Genomic DNA, 20717 nt, shown 5'->3' with positions numbered 1-20717 from the left:
ATGAATGCCTGGATGTATTAGAATATTGCACTAAACCAAGACAGGACATAAAAGATGTCCCATTAACTGAATCAGATTATGTTTCATTTGTTGATGGTTCATGCTTAAGAACAGATGAAGGTGTTCTGAGTGTAGCATATTCGGTATTCGCGCGACCAGTTAGCAGAGAACCCCGTATTACCACAAGTCTACAAAGAATTCAGATAGAGAAGCAAACTATCACTGAACATATGGACGAATAAAGTAGAAAAAGAGCTCTTTTCTACCCATGGCCAAATTATCACTTCAAGCCTGTTGGAAGTTTGGAAATGGCGGTTGTGGTAACTGACTTTGCTGAATCACTACCTGTCGCTGTAGCTGTTGCTGCTGATTTATCTCATTCTGCATCTGTGGATTTAATGATGCATTTTTTAAATTATTTCTGGGCGGATTCTTGCATTCACACTTCCAGTGTCCAATTTTGCCACAATTAAAACATGGGAATTTCTGTTTTAACTCTTCTATATTTCCCATCAATGTTGGTTTATTATAATTACCTTTAAATTTCTCTTGATTCTGATCAACATTTTTATTTCCTAAAGATGCTATTTGTCGTTCAGCCACTTTTACCTGTGCCCACATAGCCTTTTCTTTTAACTTCTTTTGTTTAGCATCTATTTCATCACTACAGTATTTTGCTTTTCTCAAGATATAATCTACTGTGTGTGATTGCCAACCAACTATTCCAGTTCTTACCATTTCACTAATTTCAGGTCTCAAGCCATATACAAATCTGTATATAAAATGGCTCATGTCTTTTTCACTTAAATGTTCATAACCACTCTATTGTATAAATACCAGCAGTAATAGCAGTAATCTTTCATAAAATGAATGTACTGATTCCTTTGGCTCTTGGGTTGTTCTATCTATTTAAACCCAATCTATCTCTTTTGGGGGAATCTTGTTTTTCAAAAACACAATTACCTGTTCGTACTTTCTCATTACATCTGGTGAAGGAGCACCTGTTACTTTGTCGAGGGCATTCTTCTCTAGGCCAATCTATAGTAGTTTTACATTCTGTTCATAAATCTGATGGGACAACTATGTCAAAGAATCCATTAAGATCAACCCATAAAACTTTTGAAACTTTCACAAATCTGTCTACCTGTCGATACCATTCTACAGGTTTTTCTCTTAATCAATGAAAATCATTCGTAAACAGTAAAATGTCCTGTCTTGTCCATGGGACATGCACATACCCTCCTCCCGGTATTTCTCTCATTGGAAACTCATTTACTACTTCTCCCTTTTCTCTGATAGGAAAAGCTAAACTTGTTCTGTCCTCATCTCTTTTCTTTGCCCATTTCGTTCTCCATTTACTTAATTCACCCCATTTTCTCAAAATCACAATTAAGTCTTTTATATGAGTTATTCTTCCTGTGGTATTCATATTTTCAATATCTTTTTCAGAGAAATCCACCCTATAAGTTTTCTGCAAAGTCGTCTGCTTACTTAAATCTACTTCTAATTCAAAAGTCATATCCTCTAATTGATCATATTTGTTTTTTGTTTTCCATGTTATGCTTTTGCAAATAAATAATAATTCATCAACCTGAAATGCCTTCAATCTGTCAGTTCCAATCATTCCAATTATTAATTCTTCTAAATCTGCTTTCAATTTTGGAACATCAAGTAATTTACATTCTGGGGTTTGTGTTAAATCTATTTTACTCAGACTCTTTTCCGGAGTTCCAGAGTCAGATTCTGCACCAGATGGAGTTTTACTTGACAAACTTTGATTAAAAGTTAAATCAGGCATCATTATTTTTTCTCGATGTATTTCAGACAAATCTGAATCAAATTTTTCAGTCACTTTCTGTATTTCTGAATTTAATGGAACAGTTAAAGCTGAATGCCTAATTTATTTTTGATCAAATACTGGAAGAACAGGTCCAATCGTTACAGGTACTGTTACTGCTTCCATGCTTTTAGTTAACTGCTGTATTAATTCATTCGTAGAACGAATATATTCTGAGGTATTTGGTAATTCTCACAACTTTCTGTTCTTTTTTCATTTCTTGGGGTTTAATTTCTTCGAACTGGCGTTTTGGTATAATTTCTATTTTCTCCTGATATATTTGAATTAAGTCTTGTTTCTACTCTTTCAGGTGTTTTTCTGTAATTCAGATTTGTTTAGGAGATGTCTCATCAATAATTTCTCTTGAAGGGGCACTTGGAGAAGTCCATGAAGAAACTGGTTGATAAGGTGGCGGTCTTCTAGTATAAATTTCTTCTAATACCGCATCTTCTGAATCACTTTCTTCACTATTTTTCTTTTTCTTTTGGGCACTCTTTTGTCCAGTTACCTCATCAATTAGTCTCACTGAGTACAAGCCATCACACATGTCTGCACTTCTCCATCGACGCATTCTATCCTCGTGTGTTTCTCTATCAAGACCTAATCCTGTTCTCCTTAATTTTCCTCTACTCTCTCGTTCTAATTCAAACATCTCTTCTTCCCAAGCTTCAAATTGAGTAGGTCTAGGCTTTGGTATGAGTTTCATCATTTTTTCTCTTAAATGTTTCAAAACTGCTACGTTAAATGATCCATCTTCCGGCCATGCTAATACACCATCATTTTCAGTATACTTCATCCAATTCTCAATCCAAAGACAAGTATGATAACCATATTCACCCAACATATAAGCTGCAGGTGTTTTGTACTTATGAAGTAGTTTTCCACCCCGCGCTAAAATGTTCTTGTCAGGTTTAATTTTGTTTTTCAATTTCTGAAACCATGTAAGCTTCTTTTTCTCCTTCATGTAATAGTGATCCATGTTTTTAAACAATTTCCCTTACTTCGGTAAAGATCGTAACAACTTCCTTGTTATTCCACAACACCAACCAATCCGTGCGTGAAACTTACCAACAAACCAATCAAGTTAAGCTTCGTCACTATTTTGCTCAACCAATAGAATTACTGTTTTTCAGGATGAGCCAATCAGCTGTAAGCTTGCCTTAGTCACATGAACCAATCTGTGCGCGAATACTGTGACGAATGTTAGCCAATCACAGCGCAACACTTGTGACGTATGCTACCGCTGCAGCTGCTCTGTCCCTCACCCCACTCCTTAAACTAACACCTCCTTACAAAAAAAAAATTTCTTTTCAAAGCGCCATATTTACAAATCTTTCAATTGAATTCAGTTAATAACTCCACAAAAACAAACCATTTGTCTGTTTCACTAAAATAAAGTGATAGCTTTCCCAATCATTCAAGTATTCTTTTCACGTGAAATAGACAACACTATTTTCACAGAATATTTAAATTCGTTGATAAAGTAGGCTACTTTACCCTTCTAGCAGGTAATAACGAACTCGTTTCTCTCTAAATGCACATACAGAGATATTTTACACCTCCTTAGAGACAATTCAGAGTTTCACTCGATCGTACATTACAAATTCATTTACGCACATTCATACAGAAAAATCCCTAACCATGCATATATAAATCTTTAGTAGGACTTTAACCCACTAATAGAAATCCTCACTCGCCAGTAAGATAGACGACGCTTCCTTACCCTTCACTCAAGTTTAGATAAATTCTATTATTCTTTTCACAGTGAATTTTAAAACAGGACAGAAGTCCCTATACTCGAAAGCTATGATTTCATAGACAATCCTCACTATACATTCTACCTTACACACCTAAAATCCCTAAACCTGTGCTGTACGACCACAACACTTGTGATATACGTCGATACCACTATTTTGAAACAGAACAAATGCACTGTGTAACTTCACCTGTCACACTTCTCATGCCGGCACAAACCAGGAATTTTCACACTGCTGGAAAAAACCTTTCGACTACATATAACAACTGAACAAACTTAACATGTTTTAGACATTAATCCTATGTATTACCATGTAACATGCTAGTTACCATAGAAACCCTAACAATGCTACCAAGAAATTTGATCCAGCGCTCTGTTTGAAAAACTGTCTCAAAAACGCTACCTATCACCTCAATACTCACCATTAAACATGTAACACATGTAAAGGCCCATAACACCATTTAGACAATTTTTGAGCAACTGAATCAGGTGGTGTGATTAATCAAAACTACTCACATATTATTTACATTATTATATACAACTGCAGTTTAACTATTCTCACCATGGTTTTATACACTTATTATTATTAATCAGACCACTTGAGGCGATTGGATCAACTGATGGAAACTAGATCATGAATAAACAAGACCAGCTTGTCTTTTCAAATCTAATTTTATTAACTTTATTTTTCATAAAGAAAAATAGCATTTACGTTTTAAAATCTTTATTTTATTAGCAATTAAGAAAGCAGCATTTTAATAAGGAAATGAACTAATAAACTGACATTTTCAAAGCCAGCTCAGAAACATGAAATATTAGCAGAATAACAGTTTCCATTCCCTAAATCTATTTCCCTGTCTATTTCTCATTTCACCTAGAAAGGAAAAATCATTTAAAGTCTGCTGTCCTTACATGCGCCAAAGGTCCAACAGCATGTCACGTCATTCTGGAATCGGAAAGTAAGAGAAGCAGCGAACTTTTTTTCCTGCTCATGGTGTCAGCTTTTATACCTTTCTTTCTAGCTAAACTTTCTACATTTTACATTCTTTAAAACAAATCCAAGCTTTTCATTGGCTGTCCTGTGTCAGTCCATGATAAAATGCATTAGGTCATCTCTGATTCTTGACCAAGTCCAGGCTTCACATAAGCCCTATTATCTTTCACTACCACATCTTTCAGCTTCCTCAAGAAAGTTACTTTTCCTCGAGTTTCGAACATTTACTTCCTAGCCTTGGCAGACACTTTAAGTTTCTGTCCTTGAGCTTTTCTTCATGAGCACGTTCAACTCAACCAAAGAACTGCTTTTTCAATTAACGATGACAGTGCAGTAAAAATCTTCACAGCTACGCATGTGCAAAGACTTCAGCTCTGTCAGCCATGTTTTCTGAACCATGTTTTCTGAACCACCTTTAGGCCTCACTTTGGAAACTTTTATTAAACAAACACAAGACATCAATTAATTAAAGAATTGAGACCCATTCTGTTACCCACCCCTTCACTAATTAATCCTGTTAATTATGTTACCTAGCAAAAGTACAATCAGGCAGCATTATATTTACTTCTTTAGGAACTGCACGAACTCCTTGAGCTTTCGTCAGAGAAAAGACATAACATAAGCACACAAAATGAACATAAGCCATTAGTTAAACAGCCGCATTTAATACTGACAAAGACAATAGACAAGGCTAGTTTATTATTTTTTCTTTGCGTTTGCAACATAAAACACATTAGTTTATCCCACTTGTATTGATGATTGTATTCTTAAACTAAGTAGATTAGTAATTTCACCACAAGCTTCTTAATTTAGTTACTGTTATGGGAGATTAACTTCACAAGTTTGAACAAAATCTTGTTCTTCACCTTGCTTCATCAGGCCTCTTTTATGAAAAGTGACGCATCGCTGCGTGAAAACAGCGATGCGTCACTTTTCACTGCGCCCTCCTTGCTACACCAATGAGGCATCATATTTACAGTATGACGCATCATGGCGCAAGGAGTTACAGATACGTCAGTATTTCTGACGTATCTGTATGGTGCAAAAGTGACGCATTGCTGGAGCGTGTCACAAAAGTGACGCAACTCCAGCAATGTATCCTTTCACATGGGGCAAGCCCCATGTGAAAGGGCCTGCGTCAGTCTTACGCCTGCTGTGAGGCAGGCGTAAGAAATTGACGCATTTGTGTCCTAGAAGTGGCGCACTGCGTCACTTCTATGACCCTTTCTTGCGTCAGAACGCCCCTCCTGCATACATTATACCTTGCATAGGTATAATGTAGCGTAGGGGTTTACAAAGTGACGCGTCTACCTAGATGCGTCACTTTGTAAATATGGTGCAACAAGGCACATTTTTTACGCTGCTGGTGCGTCACAAAAAGTGACGCACCGGCAGCGTAAAAGTGACGCACGTCCTCATAAATGAGGCCCATGGTTTTCAGGACAGTCGACACAGTAATGGTCACGTTATCTCTGGCTTTTAACACTTTCAAACGACTGTCACATTACCTTAATGCTACTTTCTTGAAAAGTACTTAACAGATTCACAAACTAAGCAACTGTACTTATTAAGTACTTTTTAGTTTCATTCCAAGTTTGGTGCAATTCACTTTATGGTATTCTTGTACAGCAGAGAGCAGATATTCCCATGGGTGGTAAAATTAGAACTGCTGCCTTTTTGACAACTCCCATAAGGGCACTCTCCTTGATGGGGTTGCCTGAAACTCAAAATACATCAAGTAAGCTGAACATGGTTAAGCGTTCTGCCCAATGTTGCGCACATCTCTTAAACGGAGCCAAAGTGATTAGAAAAAAAATTATATTTTAACCCGACGTTTAACTTTTCTCCCTCTTCTCAGATCGGCATGAAACCTGAGATTAATGCACTGAGTTTAACATTCAAAGAGCCCCCCACATTTCATGCAGATTCATTACAGAGCACCAGAGTTATTAAGACATTAAATTGTGTTTACCGCACTTTAAATTAGTCTCCGCATTGGTGGATCTGCATAATACTTGCTCGACCCACAGAAGAATAAACATCCTAAACACGTGACAAGTGTTATGTGCATTTGTAAAATAATGCCATAGTTATTTAGAAGATCGACACATTTTTCGACCCACCTTTGGAAAGTCCCCCCATGCTACATTTGCGCAAATTTAAACATTAACAGAGTAAGCTAAACGTGATAAGAACCTGACAATTGTCATGCAAATTTGTCAAACAGTTGTAAATGTATAGGTAAACTAAAAATACAGCTTTCCAACTGTAAAGATATATCTAAAATATAAACTCTTCATGCCAAATCCAAGCACCTTTTAAACATCAATTTCCTGAAAACTACTCGACAGATTTACTCCAAGTAAGTCTTGAAACCGACATAAAACGCTATTCAAAATAAAACATGATGTTCATACTAGGAATCACTGAACCGGATAATGAGCACTAGGGGCATATGTACAAGGAAATGAAGGGCTGCGGATTTCGAATTGTCACGCTCCTCCATTTCCAAAATGCAGAGAGGTGCCATATTTACAACAATACGGTCCACCCCTGTGTTTTTCCTAGCGATGGCGCCTAAAATAGGTGCCTAGCACCAACACAGACACCCTTGCACCATACTGCAAGGGTGCTTCCATTGCAGGGAATGATTGTTTATATCCAGGAAGGGGTCCCTTCTTGCACATAAACAATCAATATTAATACGATTTGTTACTTCTATGTGCGCTGCAGAATGCTGCACAAATAGGAAAAGCAAAACAGATGAGAAATAAAAGTATTTCTCCTAATTGTGCCATTCTAACGCCTGCTATTGCATGGCGTTAGTTTTTGGTGCAGCCTCAGATTTACAGATCCTTGTAAATCTGGGGCAGTGTAAAAAAGCAATAGGTGTTGCGGTGAAACCCATTGCACGCCCCTTTCACGTAGATACCTGTGTGAAATAGTAGCATATTTACAAATCAGCTATAAGTGACAAAAAATGGCTTAACACCATTTTGTAACTATGGTGCAGGGCAATGCGACACTGGAACGTCGTTAAAAGCGAAAATCCTGTGGCGCAATCCCCTTGTAAATATGCCCCTAGGTGTAATATTGTTTCTTACATTCTCTGATTGGTTGCTATCTCAGAAAGCATCCTCCCACTATTCTCTGAAACCCCTGCATAAGAAATTGACCTTGACATACTTTTTTTCTTTAGACTGACCCTCGACTTACCTTCCATCTTCTCTATACCTCTACCCCCGAGTGAAGTCTCATGCCTGTTTGCCTTAATCAATCTTATTGCAATTCTGTAATTGTCTGATACCTCATTTCATAGATCACAACTTCTCTTCTTTAAAACCCCATCCCTGTAACCTAACATTACCTAATCTCCAACAGCCTATCTATCTCGTCAATCATTTACCTGAAAGCACATATCCCTCACACTGCCGTATTACTCGTGTTGACACCAAGATACGGGGTCAGCATTTCTGCCTAGACTTGCATATTGAGACACACATACTTGTGTAAGGGACGCGCCTTGGATTTATAATTCCTGCGGTCCAAGAAGAGGATTGGCAGTTGGATTAACTCTACACTTCTGACCCTGTATTGGCGTGTGGAATTTATAATACGTATCGAGCGAGAAATATATTTTGAATTCCCACCCTATAATTCTTTTATGTGGATGCCGGTCATCGATTTATGACCGTCACCTCGCACTGATTGACAGCGTCTGATACTCTGTTGAAAGGTTATACTAGACCACTGCCCTGAGAACATCCTGCCCTTGTGCAGTTTTTGTCTTTGGTCATCCCAATTACTTTGTCATTCTGTAATTGTGTCCCCCAGATATGTTATGAATGTGAAGGTGTATCTGGATATGTGCAAGTTGGGTTTGAATGGGTTGTTGTGATGCTGCTGTTTGTCTCTTCCCGGGTCTTTCTGATTTGATTAAATGTATTGTTTTTCTCATTTGTGCTGATTTGTGACATAACTATGCTGAAAAATGTTATTTATAGATTTGTATAGTTATGAAAACGTATTTGATAAAAGAAATGTAAAATAAAAAAAAGTATATTTTTCAGGTTTGTTGTAATAATTTTTTCTGAGTGGGTTCACACATTGGTCTGGGTGCTCACAGTGTTCATTTGGATTAACTCTGGTGTATAAATAACTTTGGTCATGAGGGAGATTATCTTTCTGGTTTGATAATTTTTTCCCCTCTTCTCCCTGACCTTTAGAGGGGGTTCCCTTCTTTTTGCATTGAAACATTATACTAGAACAATATTCTCTTGTGGAACCCGACCGGGCTGGAATTAGCACCGGTACAGGGAGAGTATACTTTTCGTCTGGACAGATCTTGGCCATGAAAAGTTGGAGATCACGGTATCTCTGATAAAACACGTGTCGGCTGGCTGTTCGTGTTGTAGTACATTAAAAGAACCAAGAAACCTACAGCGATTGTTGTTCTGATGTGGTTGGATGTAACATACACTGTAAGGCTTTGATATTTATGTGCGCACAGGTCTGTTGCAATCCACATATCCCTCACTTATGATCACACCTAACTGGTATTATACAATCTGTCACAAAGTAACTGGACTAAATACATGCAATTTTTCTCGATAGCACTTGACTAATTCACAAATGCCACTGCTGTAACCACTAACCTTGGGTTCCGGAGTAGTGTACTACTCACCGTAAAGCACTTCAACACCTCATCAGGGGTACAAAGTGGTATTTAAATCCAATTACAATTACCATCTTATTCAACTGAATTGTCACTTTTGTGTCTGCTTCAAACATATATACTTAAGAATCTAAATAGTTTTTTTGTGTTCTTACTTAAGTGCAAAGATATTTTGGAGACCGTCATGTTAACAGTAGGTGATATGTTATAACCTTTATCATGCCAACCAGATTTGGTGCAGTAAATCATCATGTGTGTTAGAGCAAAGGGGAAGAAGAAGATGTTGGAGAGGCAGAAAATACATATCAATATGCATTTATTAGAGCCAAGTATTTAACAGAGAGAGCCGAGCAAGAGCCAAGCCAAGGGTCTGGCTCGAAACTTAGAACCTGTGCATGGGCCGAGGCCAGTGGCGTAACAAAGGCCCCCGCACCCCCTGCAGTGTGGGGGGTGCTCCGGAGTTCCATGGGAACCCCTCAGCACAGTACACTGGTCTGAGAGCTCCTGAGTGAGTCCAGAGGAGGCCCCTCCATGTACTTTGAAGGGCCCCACTCAAATGTCGTTACACCACTGGCTGAGCCCTGAAAATATTTGCTATCTTTGTAAATCATATAACATACATACATGTGATAAAGTCACTGCACAATACAAAAAAATGTATTTCTTTAACATGTGGAAGCTTTGACGTTAATAAAGCACGTTATGGCACTGAACTGAGTACTTATAAATAGTGTTAGTTTGGTACAACTGGTTGCCTGAACTTACATATTTGAAAGGCGCTTTCATACGCGATAATAAAGAAAAAGATTACAGTTGAAATAAAATATCTGCGTAAGATGGCACAATTTAAGCGGGAAGCAGCAACTTGCCCAGGTTTTCTGGTTTCACTTTATGAAAATCAGCGGAAAGTGCGTATCAATTTCTCTTTCCATGAGAAGGCTTTGTTTTAAACTCTTATTTCTTTTTTCTACACATTTTTAATACAAAGCAAACTCAACCCTGATGACCAAGCGCTTACCATGAGCATCAGTTACATTACACAAGGTCACATGCCTGTTTATAGGCATGAGGAGATTTGGGGGCATATTATCAAAGATCATTTTGCTGCTTTTTTTGGCTTTAAAAAACAAAAAAGCAGCGAAAATGACATCCCCCTATCTACATGGGGATGCTAACGTGAATTAGCGCATGTTAGCGTCCGTTTTCCCGACGCTGCGCATCTCTAATGAGATGCAAAGTGGGCGTCACTGGGCAGTACTACTTGTAAATTATCGCTGATGTGTACATAGTAATATTTACAAGGAGGCCCACGCATAAGCCACATAAAAGGCCGACTTGTTAAGGGCTTGATATTCCAACAGGAACTCAAACTGAGCCAGAGCCAGGCTTCTGGCTCGAGCCTGACTCGAGTTTTCAGTGGCTCACCCACCTTTAAAAATAGTACTTTTTCAGCATGTTTGGAGGACGCGCATGTCTATAAGCAGGTACAGAATACACTCTCAATGCAGGAAGGCAGTGTTGGAATCTACCTAGGATGGTTGTGCAGTTCTGAAAAACACAAACAAAATACCAACCCCACTGACCCCGAGGAGGGGGCCCGCAACCTCAGACTCTGGATGGAAGACTGCGCCAACACCTTAGCCCCGATGAGACAACACGCCCACAGAGACACCAGTCAGAGAGCCAGCTGGTACACCCCAGAGCTCTTAGCCTCCAAGCGCACCTGTTGGAGACTGGAAAACACCTGGCACGACGAGAAAACGCCCGACAGCCACGCAGCCCTCAAAGACGCCATCCGCAACCACCATCTCCTAATCAGGACCACCAAGAAGGCGGCCTTCAAGAACTACCTTGACAACAACACACACAACAGCAAGGAGCTCTTCAACATCGTGAAGGAACTCTCCAAACCCAGCTCCTTCACCAACGACATCCCACCGTCACAAGCCCTGTGCGATGCACTCGCTGCCTTCTTCCATCGCAAGATTACTGACATCCACGACAGCTTCAGCCCTCGGATGAACCCGCCAACCACACCACACCAGACCCACTAACATCCACCGACCACGACCACCTCACCGCATGGACCAGCGTAACCACCGACGATGCCATCAAAACCATGAGTACCATCCACTCGGGCGCCCCTTCCGACCCTCTTCCCCACCACATCATCAACAAGGCCGACAGCTCCATCGCACCCCACCTGTGCAACATCATCAACCTCTCATTCAAGACCGTGACCTTCCCTGAGAGCTGGAAACACGCCGAGATTATCGCCCTACTAAAAAAACAAGGCGGACCCGAGCGACCTTAAGAACTTCCGGCCCATCTCCCTACTTTCTTCCCGGCTAAGGTCATCGAAAAGATCGTCAACACCCAGCTCACTCGCTACCTGGAAGACAACAACATCCTCAACCTCTCCCAGTCAGGCTTCTGCAAGAACCACAGCACCGAGACCGCCCTCATCGCCGCCATGATGACATCAGAATCCTACTCAACAACAGCGAGACAGCAGCCCTCATCCTCTTGGACCTCTCTGCCGCCTTCGACACCATCTGCCATCTCACACTACGCACACGCCTCTATGACGCAGGGATCCATGACACGGCCTTGGACTGGATCACCTCCTTCCTCGCCAACAGAACCCAAAGAGACCGCCTCCCCCCGTTCCCCTCCGGTGTCACCAAGACCATCTGCAGTGTCCCGCAAAGATCATCCCTCAGCCCGACGTTCTTCAACATCTATATGGCTCCACTCGCACGCATCGGCAGACTCCATGCCCTCAACATAATCTCCTATGCAGACGACACCCAGCTGATCCTCTCCCTCACCAACGACACCCTCACTGCCAAAGCCAACCTCCACCATGGTATGAAGGCTGTCGCCAACTGGATGGAAGATAGCTCAACACGGACAAAACAGAGATCCTCATCTTCGGACCCAACCCCTCTGTCTGGGACGACTCCTGGTGGCCCACCTCCCTGGGCACCGCCCCTACTTCAACCAACCACGCATGCAACCTGGGAGTCATCCTCGACTCGAAACTTACAATGATCAACCAAATCAACGCAGTCTCCTCAACCTGCTTCTACACCCTCTGCATGTTTTGCAAGATTTACAGATGGATCCCTACAGACACACGAAAAACCGTCACCCACGCCCTCATCAGCAGCAGACTAGACTACGGCAACGCCCTCTATGCCGGAGCCCATCCAAGCTCATTAGCAGACAGCAAAGAATCCAGAACGCCTCCGCACGCCTGATCCGCGACATCCCCCGCCGAGACCACATCACCCCCCACCTGAGAGACCTGCACTGGCTCCCCGTCAACAGAAGAATCACCTTCAAGCTCCTGACCCACGCACACAAGGCACTCCACAACACTGGCCCAGAATACCTCAACAACCACCTGGCTTATTACATACCCAACAGGAGACTCCGCTCCGCCGACCTCTCACTGGCCGCCGTCCCACACATCCACAAAACCACCTCCGGGGGCAGGTCCTTCTCGTACCGCGCAGCCAAGACATGGAACTCACTCCCGCTCCTTCTACGGCACATAGAAGACCCTCAGACCTTCAAGAGACTACTCAAGACCTGGCTCTTCGACCACTAGCTGCAGCCACCCTCCCCAGCGCCTTGAGACCCTCGCTCGTGTGTAGTGCGCTCTATAAATTGTTGATTGATCTGCACATGAGGTGCAATATAATGAGGATCATAGGGATAAAACAAAATCATGCATGGAAAAATAACTATTGTTTTCAATTCTGACACTAGATCTACATAGTTTTCTATTGCTTATTTAAAGGTGGAAGGTTTTTAAAAGAAAAATCACAAACAAAAGGAAAGTCAAAATGAATACATTACGCTTTTTTCTGCCGCATAAGAAATGAGCCTTTCGTCTCCAGTAGGGCAATTTATTGTCTGCAGGATGGATGGTGTACTCCTGCCAATGACTTCATTAGGAAGTGTCTTTGGAGGGGAAATTTGGACTTATAGAACTGTGGCCGTACCACAGGGATGACAGTTGGGGGAGTGCTGGCATCCCTGAAGTTCAATATTTATTTCGAATATTTGAGCACATAGAAATGCATTTGCCCTGTGGAGGTGCAACAGTAGTGAATATCTCACAGTGTAGGGGATACATCTGGTCATTACAGAACAGCAGATCAATGTTGCTATTTTATTGACAATTTTCATTTAAAGCCATAGTATTAGATTAAAAAACAACTGCTCAACCAATCTTCAAACGTAATCACGTAAACACATTTTATGTACCAAAAATTGCGAACACCACATTTATGTTTTGTTGGTATCATAGAACTTTCATAACCTGGGGAATCTTTCAGCAATTCTTGCAGTATTGTTGTATGTGGTTGTATGGTTGTGCTTTTTTGTACTTAGTTGACAAAGAATTGCTAAATGTCAAGTCCAGTAATGGATCTTTTTGGTTAATGTGAAAGCAAAAGTAATCCAGTCTTTTTACCATGTGTCAATCTTACATTATGTTAGCTAAAAATCAGATAAGATACCAATATACAAATCAACACTATGGGGTCTATTCACAATCTGCATATTGTTCTATGCTATTCACTAACCTACATGAGGAGGACTGCTCCACCGCCGCTCCTATATTTTACATGCTGAGATATTTACCACAACTGTGGCGATCTCAGCCCACGTAGGTATACTTTTTTATGTAAGGTGCGAGGGGCATGGGTGTGGCTGAAAAACATGGACTATTTAATACTTAATGTAAGGGGGTTAAGGGAGGAGTAAGGAGCCATTCACGGATGAAGTAAATGAGGGGTTTACACAAGGGCCTGCACACATCCACAAAAGTGTAAGTCCATTGCTATTCACAAACTGTTCTTCTATAGGTACTACAGCCTGGAAGCACCCATAGAAGTCATACTTGTACTCTAGGAACAAACTTGGTCAATTACTGGTATTGCAACACCCTCCGATAGAAAAGGGGTCCACCCCAGCTCCCCTGCCGGCCGGTCAGTCCCTCTTCCTCCCATTGCCCTTTTCACGCATGACTCCTGCCAGGCTGCCCTGCTGAGGGAGCCTTGGTAGTCGGAATGACAGTCAGCTTGTAGCCTCTTCTTCAGCCAGACTCAGCCCTTAGCTTACTGATCCCAGGCTATTGCCCGCTCACCGTTATTTCTGCTTCCCACAACCAGATTCCTACCACCCACCTCCCCAGGGTCCCCCCCAGGACCTACTTAATAAAGGCTGCAGTACGGCCGTACCACCAGGGCACCTAAGGCGCACCAAAGCTATGCCTGGCGGCACCCATCTTCGCCCGTCTGTGCGAGCACACCAACGCCAGGAACCCTTACCCTCTGGGCACACATGGGTACTCCAATGCAGATTTTTGAGCCGTGGACCCCAGCCACCACAGCAACTGCTGCCTCACTTCTCCTTGCTCTACAGATGGACCGTTCTACTGCAACCCCAGGACTACCCGGCCCTCACTGAAACCCATGCGAACACACTCTGCCAATCGACACCTCCCCTGAACCACTCTAATGCCTCCTGATCAGCACCAGATGGCTCTGCAAACATACCACTGAAGTCTGGGACAACATTGCTACCCTCGCACCCAATGTAACCTTCATCACAGATACCTGGCAAACCCCTACAATTCCCCCAACATCACCACAGCGATGCCCCACGGCAACAAAATGGCACACCAGGATCGCACCAACAAACACAGAGGTGGCATCGCCATCATACACAAAGAATAAATATGAGGACAACACCACTCTAATCCTGGAGTACCTGAATTTTCAACTCCCCGGTGATAACAAAACTACCATCAAGGGCACTCTCAGCTACAAATCCCCTGGACATCGCACTGGCCCCTATGATGCATCACAGACTGTATCGCCTCTCTCACCATCGTAACTAAGCACTACATCTTCTTTGGAGACCTCAACTTCCAACTGGATGACCAGACAGACATGAACCCCGCCAGCCTATTTGAATGATTGAACACCATCGGTCTCACCCAGATGGTCGAAGACGCAATACACCGAGCAGGACACACACTGGACTCTATCTTCACATCCAGCAAGAGAGTCAAATACATGCATACCACGGAACTCTCCTGAACCAACCACTCCTTCATCCACTTTATGATTACAGGACCACCTCACACCACCCCCAATCCTCCTAGCACCTCCTTCCGCAGATGGAGCAAAATAGCACAGAACCAATGGAAAAGAGTCATGAAACATTCCTCCAGTCACCCCATGATTTTCCCCTTCCCTTCCTTCCTCATCTGACCTTCCCCCTTCCCCTCTCCTCTCCTACCCTCCTACTCCTACCCACATGTGCATTAAGTACCCTGGTCTCTCCCCTCTTTCCACTCTGGATTTTTATTTCCCTTAGCCATGATTTCCCTTTCGCATAGACCACTAGACTCCAACCTAGTTTAAGCTGGCTGTAATTCTTACACTCTCATATACCCCCAGATATATCTAAAAGTGCTTCCAAGAACTTAAAACCCAGCTACTCAAATCTAACCCAGACACCCTTTTTTCTGACCCCTACTTCTGCACGAATAATGAGCTACCATAAGTGACCTTGTCTTCTATACTAAAAGATGAGCACAATGGAGGAAAGCTATTTGCTCTCTGCTCCAGATCACTGCATCCACTAAAACCCCACGGTCTCAGACTCTCAGTAGTTCCCTCAATCTCTTGCTGAGCAGAGGCAACCATCTCCCTTTATAATAATGGGATTATCTTCCTCCAAGCATCTGAACTCAACCTATAATTACTTGATGACATTTTTTCACTTATCAAAATCTCTGTAATGAAGAAAGAATCCTCCCAGACCCAAGATCACCTTTGCACCTTTAGACATCTCACAGGCACCTGTTTCTCTATTCTCCCCTCACCCCACCACTTATATTGCTCCATCTGTTTCCCATCCTCCCCCATTCATCTTGATCAGATTACCCAACAACTTTCACTCACCATTTATCTTCATAATAGTCTGAGCCCTCACCACATTTCTAGAGCAGCAATCACTGACACACACTTCCTCATTAGTAACACCTTCAACTCATCTCTACTCCTGACCTCTGAACATACCCCAATGTCACCACAGATCCGTCTGTGACACTCTCTTTGGACAAAACAATGTCACTTGCAAACTCAAAAGCCCCTAACATGACAAATAAAATTGCTCCTCTCTCCTCAGCACTCCTCATCAACCAGTTCAGGAATCCCACACCCTGATTCCTCAATCAGGACTCCATCTCTCTTCCCCCCTCGCCTGGTTCTCCCAACTCAGCCACTCCAAAACATCAGAGGCTGGAGCTCCCTTTCTCCCTCTCTCCTGACCCCCTGCACCACATCACAACCATCTGATCCCACACCACACTTGACTCCAAATTTAATGCAGCCAGGGTGCCTGACTCCGGACCCCAAGGTTCATTGTTCGATCGCCAGCGGCAGGTTAGCCCAGCACCCTGTGACTCTGGGCAATAGCTCGCTTATTCTTCCTCTGACGGCCCCCAGCGCCGGGACACCTCTCCGGAGGTAGCTGTGCACTTTACAAATGCTGGTATTTCATTTCATTTCATTTCTCTTTGGAACTTCATCAACTTAGGGCTGACAAACAATGCCTAATGTCCATTACCTCCGAGCTAGCTAATTTTTGTTGATCCCACCAGGTCATTGGGTAAAAATAGAGATTCCCTTTCCTCATTCGAACAACAATCATGCAAGACAGCTGTCACCCCCCACAATCAATGGGATCTCAGCAACTACATTGTCTCTACAATTGACCTGGAGAACAATTCCGCCCCCAATCCTCCACCCAGGTCATCAGGATGAGAGATTCACTAACAGATAACAATATTTACTCCCTCCTCTCATACAAATCATTACACTATGACACCCCAGACAACTTGGGTCAAATACAAATCCCAGAGCAGTAAACAATTCCAACCTCAAACAAATTACCCATCACTCAGGCTTCCTCTGCTGTCACCATACCCCACCTGAAATGTATGCTACTCAATTGAAGATCAGCATCTAAACATGAAGCAGTTACCGCTGATCTTATCATTACACATGATCTTGACCGAAACATGGTTAAATGACTCTTCCACACCAACTCCCAACATTCTCTTACTGCCTAGCTATAACATCATCAGATTAGATAGACCAAACAGCCCTAGAGGAGGCATTGCCTGTATTCACCGCAATAATCTCTTTGTGAAGCAAGCACAAAACGCCAATCTCAACTCATGAGACTAACTATGCATCAATATCTTGAGTAAAGATAGAAACCTCAATGCAAATTACTTGTGGTTTACCACAATTCAGGAGGTGACCGCCCATTCCTTAAAAAATTATGGAAATAATCACTACGAATTCCAGCCTTCATTGCGCCCAGGTCTTCTTCGGTGACTTCAGCCTCCACTGGAATGACCCAAATCAGTGATTAGCCTAAAAACATTCCTAGCTGATTTAACCTGGGAACAACCTTTGATCTAATCATCTCTATGGCCAATTCCATTCAACTTGAATCTATTGTTCCATCTGATTGGACGGACCACTACTGCATCACTTTCCTTATCTCTGAATCATTGTCCTCAAAAAAGGCTCAAATCAAATAAAAACAAGCACTGGAAAAGGAACACTCGAAACATAAACCTGAATGAACTGACATCAATCAGCAGTTGCATCCTACCCCCTCCTCAGTACATGTCAGATGTCCAGGTCCTTACTGATCATTACAATAAGTCAATGACAAACATTCTAGACTTGATTGCACTCCTCCAACTAAAAAGAGTGTCCACCAAAGACTCAAAGCTTTGGTACAATGGTAGCCTAAATGCTGAAAGATGCAATCTTAGATTGGCTGACCGGTCTTGGAGATTCTCCCCTCTCTCAAGCAATTGAGATCTCTGAGAAGCATTTACAACAAACGAATGTGTAGCTCTAAAGCAAACGTCTTTAGGTTACAGGTAAACGATGTCAGGAACCAACCTAATAAACTGCTTGAACACATTAAAATTGCAGTCTAACAGGCCACCCAACTCTATATCTGGGTCTAATCTGCAGCGTAACTGCGAAGAACTTGCAGCCTTTTCCTGGGAAAGACAGAAAAGATTGAAAATGACTTACAGACTGCATTGGATCTCCTTCCGGTGCTTTCACACGTCAACCTGCCCAGTCCCCCCAAAAATAATGACTCATGGTTTTCATTCAATACCTTTGATGAAGCTACCAAAGCAAACATCAGTTAACCCTTAAGCTTTCAAACCACTTCAGCGGGCCACTTCCTTTGCTTATCTTCAGAAAGATTAAAACCTCTCTTCTCCCATTCTTGACTAAAATAGTAAATGCTTCATTACTTCAAGGCATTATTCCATATTGATTCAAGTCCGGACAGGTAAACCCCTGTGGGAAACATCCTTTACAACGCAACTTTTACCACGCAGTGCCTTTACGACGCAACTTTTACAATGCAAACCATTACAACGCATTGCGCTGGGGGGCGCTCTAGGATAGGGAATAAGTTTAATTTACTGTCCAACACCTTCCCTAGTGTCCACGGGGACTGGAGTTCTCCCCTCTCTCAAGCAATTGAGATCTCTGAGAAGCATTTACAACAAACGAATTTGTAGCTCTAAAGCAAACGTCTTTAGGTTACAGGTAAACGATGTCAGGAACCAACCTAATAAACTGCTTGAACACATTAAAATTGCAGTCTAACAGGCCACCCAACTCTATATCTGGGTCTAATCTGCAGCTTAACTGCGAAGAACTTGCAGCCTTTTCCTGGGAAAGACAGAAAAGATTGAAAATGACTTACAGACTGCATTGGATCTCCTTCCGGTGCTTTCACACGTCAACCTGCCCAGTCCCCCCAAAAATAATCCCTCATGGTTTTCATTCAATACCTTTGATGAAGCTACCAAAGCAAACATCAGTTAACCCTTAAGCTTTCAAACCACTTCAGCGGGCCACTTCCTTTGCTTATCTTCAGAAAGATTAAAACCTCTCTTCTCCCATTCTTGACTAAAATAGTAAATGCTTCATTACTTGTTATGTTATGTTATGTTATGTTATGTTATTTTTATATAGCGCTCAGATGCCGCAGCCAAGAGGCGTCCCGGCGCTTTCCAGAGATGGTGAACACAACACAACAGAGGTAAAAAGAAACAGAGGGAATTAGACTGAGGAAAGTAGGAAGGTTTTTAATGCCTTCCTAAAAAGAAGCAGATCAGGAATATCACGAAGGGTGATAGGTAAAGAGTTCCAGAGAGCCGCCGCCAATACTGAAAAAGAGCGACCGCCCATTCTAGCTCTTTTAAAGCGGGGCACAATGGCAAGATTTGAGCCTGAGGATCGGAGGGTTCTGGACGGGGCATAGTGTTGAATAGCCTGTGACAGAATAGGAGAAGAAGCAAATTTCAAAATTTTAAAAGTTAAGCACAATGCTTTAAACTTAATTCTTTGCCCTACAGGCAGCCAGTGTAGATCTCGAATAGTACGGCGGGCGGAGACAAACTTCGGAAGACCGACAAGCATCCTGGCCGCCGCATTTTGTACCCTCTGAAGGCGAGCCAGTTCTGCTTGATTCAAACCCAAAAACAGAGAGATGGCATAGTCCAGTCTGGTAAGGACCAGAGCTTGGACTATGATCTGCCTGGCGTTCGCATCGAAAAACTTAAAAATTGGTCGAAGACAATGCAGAGCACCAAAACAAGTACCAGCTACACGTTTTGTGTGAGCAGAAAAGGAGAGTTTGTCATCCAACCACACTCCGAGGTTTCTGGCTTCAGCAACAGGGATGGGAACAGGGCCCAGTTCAGATGGCCACCATTGATCTCCCCAAAGTCCACCTTCCCTACCAAAGATGATAACCTCGGTCTTAGAGGCATTGAGTTGCAATCTATTGTTCGCCATCCAGCCCGCCACCGCTTTGAGGGCGGACTGAAAGGTAGGGGCATCCATAGTGGAGTCACCATTAAGTGCCACCGCTAGCTGTGTATCATCGGCGTATGACACCATGGTGAGACCAAAACTATGGGCTACCTCCGCCAGAGGCTGAACATATAAATTAAAAAGGGTAGGACTAAGGGCCGATCCCTGCGGAACACCCTGATGGACAGAGCGAGAGGCCGAGACAAACGGAGGTGTAGATACTCTGAATGTTCGATCCGAAAGAAAGGATCGAAACCACTCAAGTGCCATCTCTCCAACTCCAGCCACCATGAGACGGTGCAAAAGGATCTGATGGGAAACCGTATCAAAGGCGGCACTTAAATCCAATAGGATCAGTGCCGCCGTCTGACCCTGGTCCAGCATCTTCCTAATGTGTTCCACCACAGCCAGAAGTGCAGTCTTGGTGCTGTGGCCCGCACGGAACCCATTCTGGGAGTTATCCAGAATATTAGATTCCTGCAGGTGGGAAGATAGAA

This window comes from Lissotriton helveticus, chromosome 3_1 (assembly GCF_964261635.1).
Source record: "Lissotriton helveticus chromosome 3_1, aLisHel1.1, whole genome shotgun sequence".
NCBI classification, from domain to species: Eukaryota; Metazoa; Chordata; class Amphibia; order Caudata; family Salamandridae; genus Lissotriton; species Lissotriton helveticus.
The sequence above is the reverse complement of the archived record's forward strand: the minus strand, read 5'-3'. Positions refer to the sequence as shown.